The sequence below is a fragment of the Arachis stenosperma genome, chromosome 5, assembly GCF_014773155.1.
Source record: "Arachis stenosperma cultivar V10309 chromosome 5, arast.V10309.gnm1.PFL2, whole genome shotgun sequence".
Lineage (NCBI taxonomy): Eukaryota > Viridiplantae > Streptophyta > Magnoliopsida > Fabales > Fabaceae > Arachis > Arachis stenosperma.
In genome coordinates this window covers 130,592,126-130,617,045 of record NC_080381.1, presented here as the reverse complement: position 1 = coordinate 130,617,045, position 24,920 = coordinate 130,592,126, and the positions used below count along the sequence as shown (strand labels likewise).

The 24,920-nt window shown below is 37.3% G+C and overlaps 1 non-coding gene across 1 annotated transcript; it reads right to left on the bottom strand.

The window, feature by feature from the left end:
• Positions 1–23,665: 23,665 nt before the first annotated feature.
• LOC130984173 (small nucleolar RNA R71) lies at positions 23,666–23,773 on the bottom strand. Its single transcript, XR_009088123.1, has one exon. It is a non-coding gene; the product is annotated as a small nucleolar RNA R71 (small nucleolar RNA).
• Between the last annotated feature and the right edge of the window lie 1,147 nt (positions 23,774–24,920).

The window sequence follows — 24,920 nt, the reverse complement described above, 5'->3', positions numbered from 1 at the left end:
ATGATTCTTTCCACACACAATGCATGTCCATTTATTTTGGGTTGGTTGCAGTTGTTTGCCTAAATCCAGCTACCAAGTTATTTTAAAGTTTCTTCCTTGAGGAGCGAGGTTACGATTGAAATCCCTTGTTGGAAAATTCCTTTAGGTAGTTTGCGCTGCCACCAACTTCTTTACACATTCCTCTACACACTGTGCTTCGGGGATTTGTTGTGCTCGCAGTGATCGTCCTATTTTCTTAAACCAGTCGTCAGCTTAGGGATGGCAATTTTTCCCGACGGGGCAGGTATCCGCAGGGAATTACCCATCGAGGGACAGATTTGTGGGTCATTTTCTCCCTGCGGAGACGGGGGACGGGTATCCGTTTAATAAATGGGGCAGGAGCAGGGAGAGAGGTACCCGCCCCGTGATACCCGTATAATATTCGTATTAATGAAATTAAATAATATCCTTATATATATATATATATATATATATATATATATATATATATATATATATATATATATATTATATGATGGAAACCTAAAAACCTAATTTACGCCTCTGCCTCCTCCCTCAATCTCTCATCAGATCACTCTCACTCTCTCAGGTCTCATGATGAGCGGATAATTTGTATGCTTTTTGGCATTGTTTTTAGTAGGTTTTTGGTATCTTTTAGTTAGTTTTTAGTATATTTTCATTAGTTTTTAATTAAAATTCACTTTTCTGGACTTTACTATGAGTTTGTGTGTTTTTCTGTGATTTCAGGTATTTTCTGGCTGAAATTGAGGGACCTGAGCAAAAATCTGATTCAGAGACTCAAAAGGACTGCAGATGCTGTTGGATTCTGACCTCCCTGCACTCGAAGTGGATTTTCTGGAGCTACAGAAGCCCAATTGGCGCGCTCTCAACGGCGTTGGAAAGTAGACATCCAGGGCTTTCCAGCAATATATAATAGTCCATACTTTGTCCAAGATTTGAGGGCCCAAACCCGCGAAGCAATCCGGCCTCAGGAATTCCAGCGTTAAACGCCGGAACAGGAATAAAAGTTGGAGTTAAACGCCCAAACTGGCATAAAAGCTGGAGTTAAACGCCAGGAAGAGTCTCTACACGAAAATTACTTCATTGCTCAGCCCAAGCACACACCAAGTGGGCCCGGAAGTGGATTTTTATGTCATTTACTCATCTTTGTACACCCTAGGCTACTAGTTTTCTATAAGTAGGACCTTTTACTATTGTATTTTCATCTGGGTATCTATCTTTGGATTGTTTTTGATCCTCTGATCACCTTTGGGAGGCTGGCCATTCGGCCATGCCTAGACCTTATGCTTATGTATTTTCAACGGTGGAGTTTCTACACACCATAGATTAAGGGTGTGGAGCTCTGCTGTACCTCGAGTATTAATGCAATTACTATTGTTCTTCCATTCAAATTCCACTTGTTCTTTATCCAAGATATCACTTGTTCTTCAACATGATGAAGGTGATGATTGACGCCCATCACCATTCTCACCCATGAACAAGGTGACTGACAACCATTCTTGTTCTACAAGCATCTGAGGCTTGGTGAATGTCTCTTGGATTCTTCGGAATCTTCGTGGTATAGGCAGGACCTGATGGCAGCATTCAAGAGAATCCGGAAGGTCTAAACCTTGTCTGTGGTATTCTGAGTAGGATTCAATGACTGAATGACTGTGACGTGCTTCAAACCTGTAACCTACTGGGCGTTAGTGACAGACGCAAAAGAGTGATTCTATTCCGGTAGGGGAGGGAACCAAACCGGTGATTGGCGGCACTGTGACAGAGTGCTTTGCATTAGCTTTCACTGCGCGGATGGGAGGTAGCTGCTGACAACAGTGAGACCCTACACGAGCTTGCCATGGAAAGGAGTAAGAAGGATTGGATGAAGGCAGTAGGAAAGCAGAGAGACGGAAGGGAAGGCATCTTCATACACTTGTCTGAAGCTCTTACACCAATGATATACATAAGTATCTCTATCTTTACTTTCATGTTGTTTTCGTTCATCACCATTATACATTTGAGTCTGCCTGACTAAGATTTACAAGATGACCATAGCTTGCTTCATACCACCAATCTCCGTGGGATCGACCCTTACTCGCGTAAGGTATTACTTGGACGACCCAGTGCACTTGCTGGTTAGTTGTGCGAAGTTGTAGTGATCACAATTTCGTGCACCAAGTTTTTGGCGCCGTTGCCGGGGAATTAAATGTCCTAACTACAGTTTCGCATTTGTTCCCTGCAATAACAGTGCCATATTTTGATCCGGCAACAACACCAAGTTTTTGGCGCCGTTGCCGGGGATTGTTCTTGTGTATGGACAACTGACGGTTCATCTTGTTGCTTAGATTAGGTATTTTTCTTCAGAGTTCTTAAGAATGAATTCTAGTGTTTCAAAGTGATGTTCTTATCCTCACCAAAGCTGATTGATTCTCATCAATTTAGCTCTTGAATGCAATGTCCTGCTGAAGCTTAGCCGGCCATGTCTAATTCCTTTAGACTAAAGCTTTAGACTAACATTGCATGATTCCTGGAATTCTCATTAAGAATTTTGATACCTTTATTTTCCTTTTCACTTAATTTTCGAAAAAGCACAAAAAAATTTACAAAATCATAAAATCCAAAAATATGTCTTGTTTGAGTCTAGAGTCTCATCTTAAGTTTAGTATCAATTGCATGTTTCTGTTCTTATTGCATTCATGCATGTGTCTTAATTAATCTTCAAGTTGTTCTTGATGATTTTCTTGTTTTGATCTTTGAATTCTATTGACTTGAGTGTTTTGTTGTTTCTCATATGCATTCTCATTTTGTTAATGTCAGTAGTATACAAACTGCTAAGTTTGGTGTCTTGCATGCATTGTTATTTGATTTTAGTTGCATTTTGATTATCCCTCATTATTAAAAATCCAAAAATATTTTTAATTTGTGTCTTTTCAAGTCAAGAATACAGAGAATTGAAGATTCAAAACATACTGCAGAGGAATCACACAGAAAAAGCTGGGCATTCAAAAATGCCCAGTGAAGAAGACAGACTGGCGTTTAAACGCCAGCCAGGGCACCTGGTTGGGCGTTTAACGCCCAAAAAGGTACAGGTTTGGGCGTTAAACGCCAGAATGTGCACATTCTGGGCGTTTAACGCCAGGATGGTGCTAAGGGGGAAGATTTTGTTTTCAAAATCAATTTTTTTCAAGTTTTCAAAGTTTTTCAAAATCAAATCTTTTTTCAAATCATATCTTTTCAATCAAATGTCTTCAAAATCAATTTCTTTCCTTTTTCAAAGATACTTACTAACAATTAATGATTTGATTGAACATTTTTTGCCGTTTCTGTTGAGGAAGGTTTTATGCTTGAATCATATCTTTTCTTGTTAGGCAAGTCATTAATTTTTTAAAATCATATCTTTTAAAATTGTTTTCAAATCATATCTTTTAAAATTGTTTTCAAATCATATCTTTTCAATCATATCTTTTTAAAACCATAATTTTTCAATCACATCTTTTTCAAAATAAGTTTTCAATCATATCTTTTTGATTTCTAATTTCAAATCTTTTTCAAAAATCACTTGATTCTTTTTCTATTCTTAGTTTTTGAGAATCAATTAGTATTTTTCAAAATGTTTTCAAAATCTTTTACTTAATTTTCGAAAATTACTTCCCTTCTTCTCACATCCTTCTATTTTTGGACTAACACTATCCCTTAATGCAAAATTCGAACTCCTTCTCCTTTGATAAGTTCGAATTTTCCACATCTGTCTTCCATTTTTCTTCCTCTGACACTTAAAGGAATCTCTATACTGTGAACTAGAGGATTCCATACTTTCTTGTTCTTTTCTCTTTCATATGAGCAGGAACAAAGACAAAGGCATTCTTGTTGAAGCTGACCCTGAACCTGAGAGGACCTGACCGAATTCTTCAAAGAAGAAGAACACATGGCAGCCGAAAACAACAATAATGCCAACAATGCAAGGAAGGTGCTGGGTGACTTTACTGCACCTACTCCCAACTTCTATGGGAGAAGCATCTCTATCCCTGCCATTGGAGTAAACAACTTTGAGCTTAAGCCTCAATTAGTTTCTCCAATGCAACAGAATTGCAAGTTCCATGGACTTCCAATGGAAGATCCTCATCAGTTTTTAGCTGAGTTCTTGCAAATCTGTGACACAGTCAAGACTAATGGGGTTAACCCTGAGGTCTAAAGGCTGATGCTATTCCCTTTTGCTGTAAGAGACAGAGCTAGAATATGGTTGGACTCTCAACCTAAAGAAAGCCTGGGCTCATGGGAAAAGCTAGTCAATTTGATTTCTCAAAGTCTGTCTGGAATGCAAAATGCACCTGGCAGTACTAAGGATGCTTCATCTAAGGAAGAAGCTTATGATCCTGAGAACCCTTCAATGGAAGAGGTGAATTACCTAGGAGAACCCTATGGAAACACCTATAATTCTTCATGGGGAAATCACCCAAATTTCTCATGGAAGAATCAAGAGAGACCTCAACAAGGTTTCAATAATAATAATGGTGGAAGAAACAGGCTTAGCAATGGCAAGCCTTTTCCATCATCTTCTCAGCAACAGACAGAGAGTTCTAAGCAGAATACTTCTGACTTAGCAACAATGGTCTCTGATCTAATAAAGACCACTCAAAGTTTCATGAATGAAACAAGGTCCTCCATCAGAAATTTGGAAGGACAAGTGGGACAGCTGAGCAAGAAAATTACTGAACTCCCTCCTAGTACTCTCCCAAGTAATACAGAAGAAAATCCAAAAGGAGAGTGCAAAGCCATAAACATGGCCGAATATGGAGAGGAAAGAGAGGAGGAGGACGCCACTGAGGAAGACCTCAGTGGGCGTGTACCAATCTCCTCTGAGTTCCTCAAAGAGGAACCATGGGAATCTGAGGCTCAAAATGAGACCATAGAGATTCCATTGGACTTGTAGAGAATGTTTTGGTTAAGATTGAAGACCACTACATCCCTACTGATTTCATAGTCCTAGAGACTGGGAAGTGCATGGATGAATCCATCATCCTTGGCAGACCCTTCCTAGCCACAGCAAAGGCTGTGATTGATGTTGATGGAGGTGAACTAATCATTCAAGTGAATGAAGAATCCTTGGTGTTTAAGGCTCAAGGATATCCCTCTGTCACCATGGAGAGGAAGCTTGAAGAGCTTCTCTCAAATCAGAGACAAACAGAGCCCCCACAGTCAAACTCTAAGTTTGGTGTTGGGAGGCCACAACCAAACTCTAAGTTTGGTGTTGAACCCCCACATTCAAACTCTAAGTTTGGTGTTGGGAGGTTCCAACATTGCTCTGAGTATCTATGAGGCTCCATGAGAGCCATCTGTCAAGCTAATGACATTAAAGAAGCGCTTGTTGGGAGGCAACCCAATGTTATATTTTGACTATTTTCTTTTGTTATTTTATGTTTTTTGTAGGTTGATGATCATAAGAAGTCACAAAATCCATTGAAAAAGCAAAAACAGAATGAAAAACAGGAAGAAAAACAGCACACCCTGGAGGAAGAACCTGCTGGCGTTTAAACGCCAGTCAGGCTAGCAGATGGGCGTTTAACGCCCAGTCTGGTGCCATTCTGGGCGTTTAACGCCAGAAAGGGGCACCAGACTGGCGTTAAACGCCAGTAAAGGGCACCAACCTGGCGTTAAACGCCAGGAATGGGCACCAGCCCGGCGTTTAACGCCAGAAATGGCTCAAAACGAGGATTTTGATGCTATTTGGTGCAGGGATGACTTTTCCTTGACACCTAAGGATCTGTGGACCCCACAGGATCCCCAAACAACCCCACCACTCTCTCTTCTTCTTCACCCATTCATCAATCACCTCAACATCTCTTTCTCTTCACCACTCACATCCATCCTTCATAAACCACCACTTCTCCCCATACATGGCCGAACACAAAGCCATCTCCCTCTCCTCCATTTCTTCTTCTTCTACTCACTTCCCTCTTCTTTTGCTCGAGGACGAGCAAACCTTTTAAGTTTGGTGTGGTAAAAGCATTGCTTTTTGTTTTTCCATAACCATTTATGGCATCCAAAGCCGGTTCAACTGAGAAGGCATGACCTCAAGCCCATCACTAAGAAGAAGATGGAGCAAACAAAGAGACCCCTCTCATCAAGAAATCCCTGAGATACCTCAAGGGATGCACTTTCCTCCACAAGACTACTGGGAGCAACTGAACACCTCCCTAGAAGAATTAAGTTCCAACATGGGACAACTAAGGGTGGAGCACCAAGAACATGCCATCCTCCTCCATGAAATTGGAGAAGATCAAAGGATCATGAAAGAGGAGCAACAAAGACAAGGAAGAGACATTGAGGAGCTCAAGCACTCCATAGGATCTTCAAGAAGAAGAAAGAGCCGCCATCACTAAGGTGGACCCGTTCTTTAATCTCCTTGTTCTTTATTCTTCTGTTTTTCGAATTTTAGTGCTTTATGTTTATCCATGTTTATGTCTTATGATCATTAGTGTCTTAGTGTCTATGCCTTAAAGCTATGAATATGAATCCATCACCTTTCTTAAATGAAAACTGTTTTTAATCAAAAGAACAAGAAGTACAGGATTTCAAATTCATCTTTAAAACTAGCTTAATTAGTTTGATGTGGTGGCAACAATTTTGTTTTCTGAATGTATGCTTGAACAGTGCATATGTCTTTTGAATTTGTTGTTCATGAATGTTAAAAATTGTTGGCTCTTGAAAGAATGATGAAAAAGGAGACATGTTACTGAGGATCTGAAAAATCATAAAAATGATTCTTGAAGCAAGAAAAAGCAGTGAATACAAAAAAAAAAAAAAAAAAAAAAGAGAAGCAGAAAAACAAAAAAAAAAAAGGGGAGAAAGAGAAAAAGAAAGAAAAAGAAAGAAATAAAGTTATGATCCAAAGCAATAAGAGTGTGCTTAAGAACCCTGGACACCTCTAATTGGGGACTTTAGCAAAGCTGAGTCACAATCTGAAAAGGTTCACCCAATTATGTGTCTGTGGCATATATGTATCCGGTGGTAATACTGGAAGACAGAGTGCTTTGGGCCACAGCCAAGACTCAATAAGTAGCTGTGTTCAAGAATCATCATACTTAACTAGGAGAATCAATAACACTATCTGGATTCTAAGTTCCTAAAGAAGCCAATCATTCTGAACTTCAGAGGATAAAGTGAGATGCCAAAACTGTTCGGAGGCAAAAAGCTACTAGTCCCGCTCATCTAATTTGGAGCTAAGTTTCATTGATAATTTGGAGTCTATAGTATATTCTCTTCTTTTTATCTTATTTGATTTTCAGTTGCTTGAGGACAAGCAACAATTTAAGTTTGGTGTTGTGATGAGCGGATAATTTGTATGCTTTTTGGCATTGTTTTTAGTAGGTTTTTGGTATCTTTTAGTTAGTTTTTAGTATATTTTCATTAGTTTTTAATTAAAATTCACTTTTCTGGACTTTACTATGAGTTTGTGTGTTTTTCTGTGATTTCAGGTATTTTCTGGCTGAAATTGAGGGACCTGAGCAAAAATCTGATTCAGAGACTCAAAAGGACTGCAGATGCTGTTGGATTCTGACCTCCCTGCACTCGAAGTGGATTTTCTGGAGCTACAGAAGCCCAATTGGCGCGCTCTCAACGGCGTTGGAAAGTAGACATCCAGGGCTTTCCAGCAATATATAATAGTCCATACTTTGTCCAAGATTTGAGGGCCCAAACCCGCGAAGCAATCCGGCCTCAGGAATTCCAGCGTTAAACGCCGGAACAGGAATAAAAGTTGGAGTTAAACGCCCAAACTGGCATAAAAGCTGGAGTTAAACGCCAGGAAGAGTCTCTACACGAAAATTACTTCATTGCTCAGCCCAAGCACACACCAAGTGGGCCCGGAAGTGGATTTTTATGTCATTTACTCATCTTTGTACACCCTAGGCTACTAGTTTTCTATAAGTAGGACCTTTTACTATTGTATTTTCATCTGGGTATCTATCTTTGGATTGTTTTTGATCCTCTGATCACCTTTGGGAGGCTGGCCATTCGGCCATGCCTAGACCTTATGCTTATGTATTTTCAACGGTGGAGTTTCTACACACCATAGATTAAGGGTGTGGAGCTCTGCTGTACCTCGAGTATTAATGCAATTACTATTGTTCTTCCATTCAAATTCCACTTGTTCTTTATCCAAGATATCACTTGTTCTTCAACATGATGAAGGTGATGATTGACGCCCATCACCATTCTCACCCATGAACAAGGTGACTGACAACCATTCTTGTTCTACAAGCATCTGAGGCTTGGTGAATGTCTCTTGGATTCTTCGGAATCTTCGTGGTATAGGCAGGACCTGATGGCAGCATTCAAGAGAATCCGGAAGGTCTAAACCTTGTCTGTGGTATTCTGAGTAGGATTCAATGACTGAATGACTGTGACGTGCTTCAAACCTGTAACCTACTGGGCGTTAGTGACAGACGCAAAAGAGTGATTCTATTCCGGTAGGGGAGGGAACCAAACCGGTGATTGGCGGCACTGTGACAGAGTGCTTTGCATTAGCTTTCACTGCGCGGATGGGAGGTAGCTGCTGACAACAGTGAGACCCTACACGAGCTTGCCATGGAAAGGAGTAAGAAGGATTGGATGAAGGCAGTAGGAAAGCAGAGAGACGGAAGGGAAGGCATCTTCATACACTTGTCTGAAGCTCTTACACCAATGATATACATAAGTATCTCTATCTTTACTTTCATGTTGTTTTCGTTCATCACCATTATACATTTGAGTCTGCCTGACTAAGATTTACAAGATGACCATAGCTTGCTTCATACCACCAATCTCCGTGGGATCGACCCTTACTCGCGTAAGGTATTACTTGGACGACCCAGTGCACTTGCTGGTTAGTTGTGCGAAGTTGTAGTGATCACAATTTCGTGCACCATCTCACCCTCTTCCTCTTCCTTCCACCCTTGCCGGTGTCGCTCCGTGCTTGGTTCTCACAGTGTTGGCGCTGCCTGCACCTGTGTTGCCTTTACTCCGCAAAGATGAAACTGCTCTAGCCATGCCTCTGCCATCATCATCTTCTTCAAATCTGACATTACCAGCCATGTGAGAGGAGAGGAGAGCCGTCTTCGCGCTGCGTGCCTGAGGAAAACCGTCACAGTTTTCGTCACCGTCCAGAGGAGAGTTGTCTTCGTCGTCACCGTCATAGGAGCGAGATCCGCCTTCGTCCCTGTCCAGAAAAGATCGTCCTTCTTCGCCGTCAGAGGAGAGCCGCTTCTGCTTACCTACCTCCTCTCACTGCATCGCTCACTGCTTCCTGCTCGAAGCTTCGCCTCTAGTCCGTCTCTACTTTGCCGTTTTAATGTTTATTTTGATTTTTAATTAATGAAATTGCTATGGTTTAAATTCTATTAATGTGAAATTGGATTTAGGATTAGGGTTTGAATTCTATTAACTGGTAAATTTGGATTTAGAGATTGATTTTGTTGCTGTGAAATTGAATTTAGGGTTTGGGGTTTGAATTCTTACTGGAAAATTAGGAATTGGAATACAATACTGACCATTATGTATCTTTTATTTTTCAATTTTGCTATTTTTTGAATGTTTTTGAATTTTTTTAAAAATTCGTGGATATCCGAGGAGACCCCGATCCTCGGCAGATACGGGGTCCCCGTTACTCGTCGCGGGGACGGGGCAGAGACGGGGACGGATTCTGGGTGGCGGGGACAGGAGACGGGGGGCATGTCCCAGCCTCCATGGGGACCCATTGCCATCCCTACGTCAGCTTATATAGCACTAGTGTTTCCATTAAACTACGGCGGATTGATTTTCAAGAAAGAGGCTAAAGTCATTGGCCGGTTATCATTGCATAATCCATCTTCACCTTCGTCGCCATTCCCGTTTCCATGTCTTGTTCCATGGCAACTTTCAGTCCCATTGTGGCAGTTAAGATGTTCAGCTACTCAGTTAGTAGCAACTACTAAATCGCGTACAACAGTAGCCATGGCATTTACAGATTCAAGAATAGTCGTTGCATCGAGGATAGTTCCCTCACTTGTTCCCTCCAGTCGAGGGCGTCTTTGCCTATTCGCAGCCATTTGAGTCCTATCAATATCAATAATCAATATTAAGGTGATAAGTCTTAATATATCAAAATCAAGTATTAATCTTACTATAATGGATGTTCACAGACCTTCATGCAGAATATAATACAAAATATCCTAACTGCATGGCATAAAAAGATTCAGAGTATGTGAGGAAGCATAGTCAGTCCATCCCAAGGCTCATAGAACGGACTGCTCTGATACCAACTTGTAACACCCCAATGTTTGACATTGGTGATGACGTGTCAAAAGTTGGGGTGTTACATACGTACGCATGCCTTGTGCGTACGCATCACCAGGAATTTGTGCATACGCATGGCTTGTGCCTACGCACGAGTGGAGGCACGTGATTTACTTAAGTAAACACGTGGCTCGCGATTTCAAGCCCAATTTTGGCCTAATCCAACTTATTTCTAATGCATATGGAGGCAAGACTCAAGAAGGATGAGGAAAGTAGTCATAGTAGTAGTATAGAACTATGCTTTAGGTAGAATTTCTGGAGAGAGAAGCTCCAACTTCTCTCTAGGAATTTAAAATTTAGTTTGATTTCTTCTTAGTTTTTGGATTTAATTTTGTTTTAATTTAGTTTCCTTTACTTTTTATTGTTCTAGCATCTTAGTTTGTTTAGTTTTATTTGTTAGTTTCTTTATTTTGTCAATTTTAGTTTACGAACAATTGTTAACTTTAATTTTTTTTAATGCAATTGATGTCTTTTCATATTTATTGTTGCTTAATTGAATTGTTATTATTATTTTCTTACAATTGGTAGTCATAGATTTTATTATTCTTGCAATTTACCATATTTTTATTTTATGCCTTCCAAGTGTTTGGCAAAATGCCTTTTCTAGTTTTAGAGTAGATTTTGCACTCTTGGCTAGAATTGAGGACTTAGGTGACCTTGAGTCATTGATGTCCAATATTGATTAGTGTTTAGGGTTGCTAGTTAATTTTGTTTCCACTAATGCTAGTCTTTTACTAAGTTAATTATTGAATTGGCTAGAACTTGAATATTAAGATCAATTATGCCTATTTGACTTTCTCCTGATGTTTAGGGGATGACGAAGTGGGATTAACTCTTCTTAATTTTCATGTTTGTGGTCAATAACTTGGATAGGAAATCTTGACTCTCAACCCTTGCCAATAGATCTTTTAGCATTTAAATTCCTTGTTTGCTCTTTATTTTTTTTTGTCATTTAATTTCTTGTCCTTTGCTTTCGAACCCCTTTTCCCTCACAGCCAATGATACGTGCACCTTATTGTAATTCCTTTAAGAGACAACCCGAGATTTAAAACTCCCAGTTTTTATTGATTTGAATTTGTGACAACAACTAAACTATGATACGGGTCATTTGTTGGTTTGGAACTATACTTGCGACAAAATTCTATTGAGAAATTCTAGACCAACATTTGGTTCGCATAAAGTTTTTGGTGCCGTTATCGGGGAATTGCAATGTGTGCTTGTTATTGGTTATTATTAATATGTTAATATTGTGAATAGTTTACTTTTTGGTTGTTCGCTTGTTTTTGCTAGTAGTTAGGAGTGTGTTTTTCTTTGTTTCTTACTATCTTTTATTTTTATTTTCTCTTTTCTCTATGAATTCTCATCCTTTTGCCTTTGAGTTTGGTCGTAACTATGTTGTAGGAAATGGAAATTTCAATGATGATTCACATTATGGGTCAAAAAATCAATCGTAGGAGGAGCCACATTCTTATGGTAACAACACTTCCTCCAGTCTACTATTATCACAATTCACCCATAATGCTTACGTATCCAATAGATATGGCGTGTCTCCTTGCTATGGTTATGAACCTCAACCACCATGTGCCTATGAACCACCTCCTCAATATCACCTTCAACTACAATACTCACACACCCCATTTTACCACCAAACACCTCCATATGATCCTAATCCATATCCACCATGTCACCAACTTTATGTGCCTCAAGAACAACCATGTGAGCCATATGAACCATACTTAGAACCACCATCATTCCAACATCAATACTCTCATGGCCCTCTTGAAGCATCGCCTCCATATATACCACCTCAATATTCCCACTCTTATGAACTACCTCCCATATATGATGACTACCTCCAACACAATTAACCAATATTTCCACCATAACCCTCCATGAATGATACTCTCCACTCTTTTCTTCAAGAACAAAGTGAGGCAAGAAAGGAAAAGCAAGAATCAATCGAGCGTCACAACGCTATCATGGCTACCTTAGCCAAAACCTTAATCCGGTTAGCCTTACTACATTTATGCAATCAAAGAACTCCTGTTAATGGATGTGAAGAATTAGTTTCAACCAAAGAACATTGTGTGGAAGAGAGCTTTGAGCTTCAAGAGAAAGAAGAGGAGCCAAGGTGTGAATTGCAACATGTGGAGATTATTGAATGCATTGAATTTGAAGTAGTGGTTGAAGAGTTAGGAGGAGTTGAGCAAGGGATGGATTCTAAGATTGAAGACACTTCTGCTCTAACTAATGATCTTGTTGAGATTGTTGAACCTTCCTCTATGAAGTGTGAAGTTAATGTTAAAAGAACCATGCACAACCTCCGAGACATGACTTGAGTAATGAGGAAAAGTTAGAAGAATTTGGTGAGCAAGAAATAGAATTTGAGGAAGCTTGTCAAGAGGTGGTGGTTATCCAAGAGGAGCAAGAGGAAGTGGAGATCACATCGCTAAAGCCGTTGAAAGCCTCTCTTCTTAAGTCACCACTCACCACCATCTGTCACATCATTTACGTGGGTAAAAATCTTGTCCTTTAACTTTATTAACCCACTTGAATACGGTTTGCTAGAAACAGATGGTCAACTTAGAGCTCTTTGTGGATTAAAGAGTAAGAGAGAGATGGTTAGTGGTTGGCAACATAAATCAAGGCTCACTAAGATTGAAACCTCAAGGTTTGGGTTCCACTGTTAGCACAATGCTCAATTGAATGGATATAGGAAGAAGCTTTGGTATTTAAGGGAGAATTCTGAAGTCTTGTCACTCGAATAGAACCATGAGTATCAACAAGAAGACGAGTGCAAAAATAAGGTTTGAGATCCCGGAATACAAGGTGATAAAAAATTTTGGGAGCTCTTTACTTGGTTGAATGATTTTGAAATCTTGGTGCACTTAATTGGGAATTTCGGAGATCATTTGAAGTCCAAGAACTGGTGGAGGTTCAAAGATGAATTCAAGAATAAGCCTCTATGACAATAACTCACCAAATGTCCAACTTAAGGACTTTAAATAAAAGTGATAGGTAGGAGACACCCACCATGGTAAAACCTTCCAAACCCTGTCTCTTTTATCATTCTTGTAAGTATTTCTCTTAGTTATTAACCTCACTTGGTGGTTTTTTATTTTGAATTGCATGTTTGAATAGTTGAAATAGTTTTAGGAGTTAAAAATCTTGTTAATTTAGAGTTTGCTTTGTTTTTCTTAATTTGATTTTCTAATTTTATAGCTTTTGTTGAGTTTTTAGTTATTTTGTTTATTTTGGGTTGGATTTTGTTTTTAGAATGCCAAAATATAGGTTAGAAAGTCTTTGTTAAGCTTAGGTTGCCTTAAAAAAAGGGTCCAAGTCATGCGTACGCATGGGTTGTGCGTATGCACGATGTCCTTCTTGAACCATCATGTTTTCGTACATACAGATCATATGTACGCATCATCAACTCATGTGTACGCACCCATTGTGCGTACGCATGCATTCAAAAATGATACCCCTTATGCGAATGCCTTGATTCGCACGTCCTAATAGTTCAGCTTTTCCTCTTCTTCGTTCTTCTATACCCGACCACCACACCACACTCCAACCTCAATGACCATCTTTAACCACCACTCTGGCGACCACCATTCTCACTACCGACACAACCACCCTCCTTCCTTCTCTCTTTTCTTCTTTTCTAATTCTTCACCCCTGTTCCAGCAACTACAACCTCCGTGCCCTCTACTTTCTGGCGAGCTTGCTACCGCTAGAACCTTCTAGCAGCTGTCCACAGTGCTGCTGTAATATCACATGTCCCTTTTCCTCTGTCCTATTCAACTTGCCCAGTTCCAGGCTTTCGATTCATTTCCTTTTTCTTTTATATTCAGTTCATTCAAATTAATTTTGTTATGTTAATTTGATTTGTCATTATTAGCTTAGTTAGATTAGTTTACTGTAGTTGGTTGTAGGTTATTAGGTTAGATAGGATAGTTTAGTTAGTTCACTAGTTTCTGATTGTTGCTGTAATATGTTTGGGCTATTTTGAGTCTGATGGTTGATGATGGATTCATGTTTTCTTGCTGTTATTTTAAATTTGCTGCTTTACTTATTTGAATCTGTTTGTTTGATTTTCTATGAATTAAGGGCTGAATTGCTACTGAGTTCATGTAGATAATTGTTTGATTGTGTGATTCTTTTGTTAATAATTGATTGCTGCTGAGATTATTTGGAAAGTATTTGATTGTGTGGTGATTTATTGTTTTATTGCTGTTATGCTGAGATATCCTGCTGCTTTTGTTTCATTGGCCTGCATTTTGTGAATTGGTGTTGTATGATCCTTATTGACGATATTCTGTGTTGATATGACCTTTCATACCAAATAGTTGTCAAATTGCCTCAAAAGCTTTTTAATGAAAATTTTTGGTCAATTTCTTGCTTCAATGCTTGTTTTCCTAGAATTTTACCTAAATGTATTGAAGTGACTACTTTAAGTTTCTAACATGACAAAAACTTGTGCATTTTGCCTGATTGAGGCCTTTTTTCCTAATTTCGCAAGATTGACACACTCTTAACCTATGTAATCCTTTTGAATAATTCACTTTTTTATGCTTATTTGGTTTGGGTTACATTAGGCGTTAACTTTTCAATTTGTATATCAATCTTGTGATTTTAGTGTTGGAAAATATATTGGTGTTTGAACTTGCTATGATCGCTTTGTTGAACATTTTTTTATTGTTTCTTACATCAATTGCTTATGCTTATACCTTGATGATATGTTGACTCTTATTTTCTTAACTATGTGTGCTACACATACTTTAAATAATTTATTTTGGCATAATGTATGATTTGTGAAGTTAGATTGTGAGCTAGTCTATTTTTTATTTTTTTTCTTTCTGAAAAATTTTCAAGTTCTAAGGGCCAACGTTTGCTATGTTACATGACAACAAACTCTTTTTTAACTAACCTATTTTCTTTTCCTAAGTACATAGCAACCATGTTTTCATACTTTTTAGTTAAATAGACAATACAACTAACTGTGATTGATGTTATTGATTGGAGTGTGATTTCTGGTTGACTTTGTTTCATAATTTCACTCACACATCTAATTAATTCTCTTTCCTCCTTCCACTTCACAATTACTTGGTTATTCGTCTGAGTCTTATGCTACTTGATGCTTGCTTGTATAATCTCTATTTCATTGTCTTGTAATTACATCTCTCATACCCACTTCCTTTGCTCTTTTATAGGATGACTAACATAAAGAGAAAGGAAAAGGCCAAGACAACATGCCTGAGTCTTATCTGGTGTGTTTTGGAGGGTAAATAATTGTATCTTCCAAGACTCATAAGGAAGTACATGGGTCGGACTTACTATATTAGAAATCTCACTTTTTCTTGATTGATCACTCAATTAGCTTTGAGGACTGAGGTTGTATGGGAGGACACTAATGAGAGACCTACAGTTGTCGGAAGCAAAAAGATCATACCTCTTGGTAACTGGTACAAGTCCCAGCCATTTATTAGGTGCAGAGGGCACAACCAAGCATCCACTTCTGAGGCTGGCACCTCTTCAACAGCACCACCACCAGCAGCATCACAGCCAACCCACAACATTGTCTTCAAGCTATTCTAGAAGATTGATCAGATGGAGCATCACAACAAGTGACGTTATAAGTACTTGAAGAGGGGTTTCTAGCTGTAGTGACCTACCACCAGAGGAGCCTGACACATTAGTGACCCTCTCGGAGGAGAAGCAGGATCCACTAACTAAAGGTGGAGACGAGTAGAGCTCTAGCTTTATTTTGCTTCCACGGAGGACCGTGCATATTTTTAAGTATGGGGAGATCGAACGACCAGATCGGCTGTTGGGTGAAAATTTTTTTTTTTTCAAAACACTTTTATTTTGAATTTTATTATACTTTTTGGTTATTTGCTAGTATTTTGATACTTTGAGTATTTTTAATTTATTGCAATTTTTATTTTGGTTTGTACATAACTTAGATACTTATTCTAATTTTGCATATTTTTCTTTTTTTAATATGATTTGTATATATCTTTAGATTTTATTTGTGATTAGATAATGTGATAATTAGACCTGGTTTACTTTTCAATATGCATATGATGATTTGGATCAATAGAAAATAGGAAAAGAACCTGAGATTTTGATTTTTCATCCAATCGCATCGTACATACATACATAATTAATTTTCATATAATAAACTTAGTCAAAATAATTAATTTTCAAGATAATTTTTGCATATATAGGGCATCCATTGATTCGAGTTCAAATTTTTTTTTATTGAACTTGTTTGTAGAACATAGATGAGAGCTAGAACTCACAACCAAGTGAGATTTGAGCTTTAATGTGTGGTTGCATTACATTAACTATTATTTCATTCTTTTGTGTGTTATTTTCTCTCTATAATTGTAATATTTGACTTGTTTGATTCTTTATACCCAAATGATCTTATCCTTTTATCTACCATTGTTAGTTAATGTTGAGCCTATTTAATCCTTTTTTGTTCTTACTTTTAGCACATCATTAACTCTAAGCAAAAAATAATAAATATCCTTAATATGGATCTTTGTGATTGACTTAGGCTAATGAGAGTGTGCATCATCTAAGTGTGAAAAAATAGAATTTAAGGACATCGGTAGAGAGAAAAATGGGTATTTTATATTTTTGTTAAAATTTTGGAAATTTGGTACATACTCATGCATTGAATGTTGAACCATATATATAAATTTTTTTTATATATTATGTTATTAAAAAGAAAAAAAGTTTGAAAAAAAAAAGAGAAAAAGAAAAAGAATAAGAAAAAAATAAATGAGAAAACAATAAAAAGGGGACAAATATTACTCCAAAAAAGAAAGTATGAAAACTAAATGCATATGTGATATGAATTGAAAAGAATGCATGAGTATGTGTGAAGCGAATAATGGGTAGTTAAGTTTGCATTAGAATTGAATAGGTTGTTGTAGGTTAGGTGAAAGTTTAAGCTAATCAAAGATTCAATTATAACTCCACTTAGTCAAATACAATCCTACCTTTATCCTAACCCCATTACAATCCTTAGAAAAGTCCTCATGATACTTTTATGCATACATTGAATAATTATTGATTTCTAGAAAAAAAAACAAGTCTTTAAAAGCAAGATTAGAAGAGAATTGAGTGAATCAACCCGATATACTTAAGCAATTAGAGAATATACACATTCGGTAAGGGATTAATCACTCAATTCTATATTTCTACCTTTTATTATTTATTATCTTTCAAGTTGTTACAATCTTTTGGAGCTCAAATGAATTTATGGGAATCGCATTGATTGCTACATTATTTAAGCCCTTTAAATTTATATGTTTTTTTAGAAATTGAATTGTTTTGACCGAGTAAATACAAATAGACATAAGTAGATAAATATATAGAATAGATAGAATAAATATACATAGTTTATTTTTAATAAACGGAGATCCTTTGATCTTGTCCTTCTTGATATTTAACACGAGAACATGCTATTGTTTAAGTGTGGGGAGGTTGATAAATTCATATTTTATGATATTTTTGGATAGAAAAACGTGGAGTTTATCAACTTATCTTGCATTTATTCATTTAGAATGCATAATTTTGTGAATTTCTCCTAATTGAATATAATTGTGAAAAATATACTTTTTATGCTTGAAAATTGTCAAATTTAATTCACATGTCTTCCTTTCGATGTCTTGATTTGTTTGTTTGAGTAATTCAAGATTTAGAAGGCAAGGATGACTTGAAAAAATAAAGAAAAAGCATGCAAAAGTGGAAAATTCACGAGGAAATGAATATTGGAGATTTTCATGGTATGCGTACGCATTACCTAGAATTTGTGTATACACATGGCTTGTGCGTACACATAGTAGCGGCACGTGATTTACTTAAGTAAACACGTGGCTCGCAATTTCAAATCAAATTTTGTCCCAATGCAACTCATTTCTGATGCATATAGAGGCAAGATTCAAGGGGAATGAGGAAAGTAGTCATAGTAATAGTGTAGAACCATGCTTTAGGTAGAATTCCTAGAGAGAGAGAAGCTCCAACTTCTCTCTAGAAATTTAGGATTTTTAGTTTAATTTCTTTTTAGTTATAGCATTTAATCTTATTTTAATTTAGTTTTCTTTACATTTAATTTTCTAGCATCTTAGTTTGTTTAGTTTTGTTTGTTAGTTTCTTTATTTTATCAATTTTAGTTTATGAATAATTGTTAACTTTAATTTTCTTAATGCAATTGATGTCTTTTAATGTTTTTTGTTGCTTAATTAAATTGTTATTATTATTTTCTTATAATTGGTAGTCATAGATTTTATTATTCTTGTAATTTACTATATTTTTATTTTATATCTTCCAAGTGTTTGACAAAATGCCTTTTCTAGTTTTAGAGTAAATTTTGCACTCTTGGCTTGGAATTGAAGACTTAGGTGACCTTGAATCATTGATATCCAATATTGATTGGTGATTTAGGGTTGTTAGTTGATTTTGTTTCCACTGACGCTAGTCTTTTACTAAGCTAATTAGTGAGTTGGCTAGGATTTGTGGATTAAGATCAATAAGTGGGATTAACTTCTTTTTAATTGTCATGTTTGTGGTCAATGACTTGGATAGAAAATTTTGACTAACCCTTGTCAAGAGGTCTTTTAGCATTTAAATTCCTTGTTTGCTCTTTATTTTCTTGTCCTTTGCTTTCAAACCTCTTTTCCCTCATATCCAATGATACGTGCACCTCATTGCAATTTCTTCGAGAGACGACTCAAAATTTAAAACTCTCGATTTTTATTGATTTGAATTTATGACAACAACAAACTAAACTCTGACACAGGTCATTTGTTGGTTTAGAACTATACTTGCAACGAAATTCTATTGAGAAATTCTCGATCGATGTTTGGCCCGCATCAAAGGCAAATCTACATAATATTTTAGGTGACCTTAGATAACTAATTTAATTTGGATCCTTTGATGTTAAACCATCTTGGTTGCTCAAGAGAATTGAAATCTCTAACAATCTTGTACACTTTATTCCCAACTTTTCTTTCAAAAATAAAATATTGATGAGAAGAATGTCCATGTTTCTTCTATGTTTGATCATGATTCTTCTTTGCTGATTTTTCAAAGTGATATGAGGTTTGAAATTTTTTATTTTTAGAAGTTAAGACTTCATTTTTAACACTTGATTTTGTAAAAATAGTTTCATGTTTATCAAAATACCCAAATCCATATTTTTTAAACAAAGATCTTTGACTAGCTAGTAATATGTCTAAGTTACTGGAACTTTGTAAAATGTTAGCTATGTCTTGATTTAAACCTCTAATCATTTTGTGCAACCTTTCATTTTCTTCAATTCTATCCATTAAAGAAATAACTGAATGATTCCCTTTTAAAGTTTCATTTTCATATTTAAGTTGTTTATATTCTTCCACTAAATCAACTCTATTTTCGGCTTCTCTCACGTGTTTATTTTCTGCTTTTAAAAAATCATTTTTAGGCTCATATTCATGGCATTTATCCAAAATTTTTTTAACATGACTAGTTAAATCATCAATCATTTGATGAAGTTCATCATTTGTTAGGATGCGATAAATTACCTTTTCAGCTTGATCTTTGATGAGCGGATAATTTGTACGCTTTTTGGCATTGTTTTTAGTGTGTTTCTAGTATGTTTTAGTTAGTTTTTAGTATATTTTTATTAGTTTTTAGTTAAAAATCATTTTTCTGGACTTTACTATGAGTTTGTGTGTTTTTCTGTGATTTCAGGTATTTTCTGGCTGAAATTAAGGGATTTGAGCAAAAATCTGATTCAGAGACTGAAAAGGACTGCAGAAGCTGTTGGATTCTGACCTCCCTGCACTCGAAGTGGATTTTCTGGAGCTACAGAAGCCCAATTGGCGCGCTCTCAACGGCGTTGGAAAGTAGACATCCTGGGCTTTCCAGCAATGTATAATAGTCTATACTTTGCCCGAGATTTGATGGCCCAAACTGGCGTTCCAAATCAGCTCAAGAATGCCCGGCGTTAAACGCTGGAACTGGCACAAGAATGGGAGTTAAACGCCCAAACTGGCACAAAAGCTGGCATTTAACTCCAAGAAAATTCTCTACACGAAAATGCTTCAATGCTCAGCTCAAGCACACACCAAGTGGGCCTGGAAGTGGATTTTTATGTCATTTACTCATTTCTGTAAACCCTAGGCTACTAGTTCTCTATAAATAGGACCTTTTGCTATTGTATTTTCATCTTTAGATCTTTGAATCTTTTGATCCTTGATCATTTTGAGTCTTTTGATCATGTTTTGGGGGCTGGCCTCACGGCCATGCCTGAACCTTGTTCTTATGTATTTTCAATGGTGGAGTTTCTACACACCATAGATTAAGGTGTGGAGCTCTGCTGTACCTCGAGTATTAATGCAATTACTATTGTTCTTCTATTCAATTCAGCTTGTTCTTATTCCAAGATATTCATTCGCACTCAAGAACTTGATGAATGTGATGATTATGTGACGCTCATCATCATTCTCACTTATGAACGCGTGCCTGACAACCACTCCCGTTCTACAAGCAAACAAGGCTTGAATGTTTATCTCTTGGATTCCTTAATCGGAATCTTCGTGGTATAAGCTAGAATTGATGGCGGCATTCAAGAGAATCCGGAAGGTCTAAACCTTATCTGTGGTATTCTGAGTAGGATTCAATGATTGAATGACTGTGACGAGCTTCAAATTCCTGAAGGCTGGGCGTTAGTGATAGACGCAAAAGAATCAATGGATTCTATTCCAACCTGATTGAGAACCGACAGATGATTAGCCGTGCCGTGACAGGGTGCGTTGAACATTTTCACTGAGAGGACGGGACTGTAGCCACTGACAACGGTGATGCCCAACATACAGGTTGCCATGGAAAGGAGTAAGAAGGATTGGATGAAGACAGTAGGAAAGTAGAGAGACAGAAGGGACAAAGCATCTCCATTCGCTTATCTGAAGTTCTCACCAATGAATTACATAAGTATCTCTATCTCTATCTTTATGCTTTATTCATATATCATCCATAACCATTTGAATCTGCCTGACTGAGATTTACAAGGTGACCATAGCTTGCTTCATACCAACAATCTCCGTGGGATCGACCCTTACTCGCGTAAGGTTTATTACTTGGACGACCCAGTGCACTTGCTGGTTAGTTGTGCGAGGTTGTGATAAAGAGTTGAGATTGCAATTGTGCGTACCATGTTGATGGCGCCATTGATGATCACAATTTCATGCACCAAGTTTTTGGCGCCGTTGCCGGGGATTGTTTCGAGTATGGACAACTGACGGTTCATCTTGTTGCTTAGATTAGGTTTTTATCTTCAGAGTTCTTAAGACTGAATTCTAGTGTTTCAAGGTGATGTTCTTATCATCACCAAAGCTGATTGATTTTCATCAATTTAACTCTTGAATGTAATGTCCTGCTGAAGCTTGGCTAGCCATGTCTAATTCCTTTAGACTGAAGCTTTAGACTAACATTGCATGATTCTTGGAATTCTCATTAAGAATTTTGATACCTTTATTTTCTTTTCCACTTAATTTTCGAAAAATCCAAAAAAAATTACAAAATCATAAAAACCAAAAATATTGCATGTTTCTTGTTGAGTCTAGTGTCTCATTTTAAGTTTGGTGTCAATTGCATGTTTCTGTTCTTCTTGCATTTTTTGAATTCATGCATGTGTCTTCATTAATCTTCAAGATGTTCTTGATGATTTCCTTGCTCTGATCTTTGAATTCTCTTGACTTGAGTGTTTTCTCATATGCATTCTCATTTTGTTAGTGTCAGTAGTATACAAACTGCTAAGTTTGGTGTCTTGCATGCATTTTTATTTGATTTTAGTTGCATTTTGATTTTTCTTTATTATCAAAAATCCAAAAAAAATTTAATTTGTGTCTTTTCAAGTCAATAATACAGAGAATTGAAGATTCAGAACATTCAGCAGAGGAATTACACAGAAAAAGCTGGGCGTTCAAAATGCCCAGTGAGGAAGGCAAACTGGCGTTTAAACGCCAGCCAGGGTGCTTGGATGGGCGTTTAACGCCCAAAAGGGTAGTGCTTTGGGCGTTAAACGCCAGAATGTGCACCATTCTGGGCGTTTAACGCCAGGATGGCACAAGAGGGAAGATTTTGTTTTCAAATCAAATTTTTTCAAGTTTTCAAAATTTTTCAAAATTAAATCTTTTTCAAATCATATCTTTTCAATCGAATCTTTTTCAAAATCAATTTCTTTCCATTTTCAAAAATACTTGCTATCAATTAATGATTTGATTCAACATTTCAAGTATGTTGCCTTTTCTGTTGAGAAAGGTTTAATGTTTGAATCATATCTTTTCTTGTTAGTCAAGTCATTAATTTTTAAAATCAAATCTTTTTAAATTGTTTTTCAAATCATATCTTTTCAATCATATCTTTTTAAAACCATAACTTTTCAATCATATCTTTTAAATCACATCTTTTTCAAAATAGTTTTCAATCATATCTTTTTGATTTCTAATTTCAAAATCTTTTTCAAAAATCACCTGTTTCTTTTCCACTCTTGGTTTTCGAAAATCAATTTGTTTTTTTTTTCAAAATGTTTATTAAAAATCTTTTACTTAATTTTCGAAAATTTCTTCCCCTCTTCTCACATCCTTCTATTTATGGACTAACGCTCCTCCTTAATGCACAATTCGAACTCCATCTTTCTTGATAAGTTCAAATTCTTCTACTTTTTCCTTCTATTTTTCTTTTCCTCTGACACCTCAAGGAATCTCTATACTGTGACATAGAGGATTCCATATTTTCTTGTTCTCTTCTCTTTCATATGAGCAGGAGCAAAGACAAAAGCATTCTTGTTGAGGCTGATCCTGAACCTGAAAGGACCTTGAAGCGAAAGCTAAGAGAAGCTAAGGCACAACTCTCTGTAGAGGACCTAACAGAAATCTTCAAAGAAGAAGAACCCATGGCAGCCGAAAACAACAACAATGCCAACAATGCAAGGAAGGTGCTGGGTGACTTTACTGCACCTACTCCCAACTTTTATGGGAGAAGCATCTCTATCCCTGCCATTGGAGCAAACAACTTTGAGCTTAAGCCTCAATTAGTTTCTCTAATGCAACAGAATTGCAAATTCCATGGACTTTCATTGGAAGATCCTCATCAGTTTTTAGCTGAGTTCTTGCAAATCTGTGACACTGTCAAGACTAATGGGGTTGACCCTGAGGTCTACAGACTTATGCTATTCCCTTTTGCTGTAAGAGACAGAGCTAGGATATGGTTGGACTCACAACCTAAAGAAAGCCTGAACTCTTGGGAAAAGCTAGTCAATGCCTTCTTGGCAAAGTTCTTTCCACCTCAAAAATTGAGTAAGCTTAGAGTGGAAGTCCAAACCTTCAGACAGAAGGAAGGAGAATCCCTCTATGAAGCTTGGGAAAGATACAAACAATTGATCAGAAAGTGTCCCTCTGATATGCTTTATGAATGGAGCATCATAGGTATTTTCTATGATGGTCTCTCTGAACTATCCAAGATGTCATTGGATAGCTCTGCTGGAGGATCTCTTCATCTGAAGAAGACGCCTACAGAAGCTCAAGAACTCATTGAAATGGTTGCAAATAACCAATTCATGTACACTTCTAAAAGGAATCCTGTGAACAATGGGACAAATCAGAAGAAAGGAGTTCTTGAGATTGATACTATGAATGCCATATTGGCTCAGAACAAAATATTGACTCAGCAAGTCAATTTGATTTCTCAAAGTCTGTCTGGAATGCAAGCTGCACCAGGCAGTACTAAGGACGCTTCATCTGAAGAAGAAGCTTATGATCCTGAGAACCCTTTAATGGAAGAGGTGAATTAAATAGGAGAACCCTATGAAAACACCTATAATTCTTCATGGAGAAATCATCCAAATCTCTCATGGAAGGATCAACAGAGACCTCAACAAGGTTTCAACAACAATAATGGTGGAAGAAACAGGTTTAGCAATGGCAAGCCTTTTCCATCATCTTCTCAGCAACAGACAGAGAATTCTAAGCAGAGCCACTCTGACTTAGCAACCATGGTCTCTGATCTAATCAAAACCACTCAAAGTTTCATGACTGAAACAAGGTCCTCCATTAGAAACTTGGAGGCACAAGTGGGTCAGCTGAGTAAGAAAGTTACTGAACTCCCTCCTAGTACTCTTCCAAGCAATACAGAAGAGAATCCAAAAGGAGAATGCAAGGCCATTAACATGATCCACATGGCCAAACTAGGAGAGGAGGGAGAGGCAGTGAACGCCACTGAGGAAGACCTCAATGGACGTCCACTGGCCTCCAATGAGTTCCCCAATGAGGAACCATGGGAATATGAGGCTCACATTGAGACCATAGAGATTCCAATGGATTTACTTCTGCCATTCATGAGCTCTGATGAGTATTCTTCCTCTGAAGAGGATGAGTATGTCACTGAAGAGCAAGTTGCTAAATACCTTGGAGCAATCATGAAGCTAAATGACAAGTTATTTGGTAATGAGACTTGGGAGAACGAACCTCCTTTGCTCACCAAAGAACTGGATGACTTGTCTAGGCAGAGATTACCTCAAAAGAGACAAGATCCTGGGAAGTTTTCAATACCTTGTA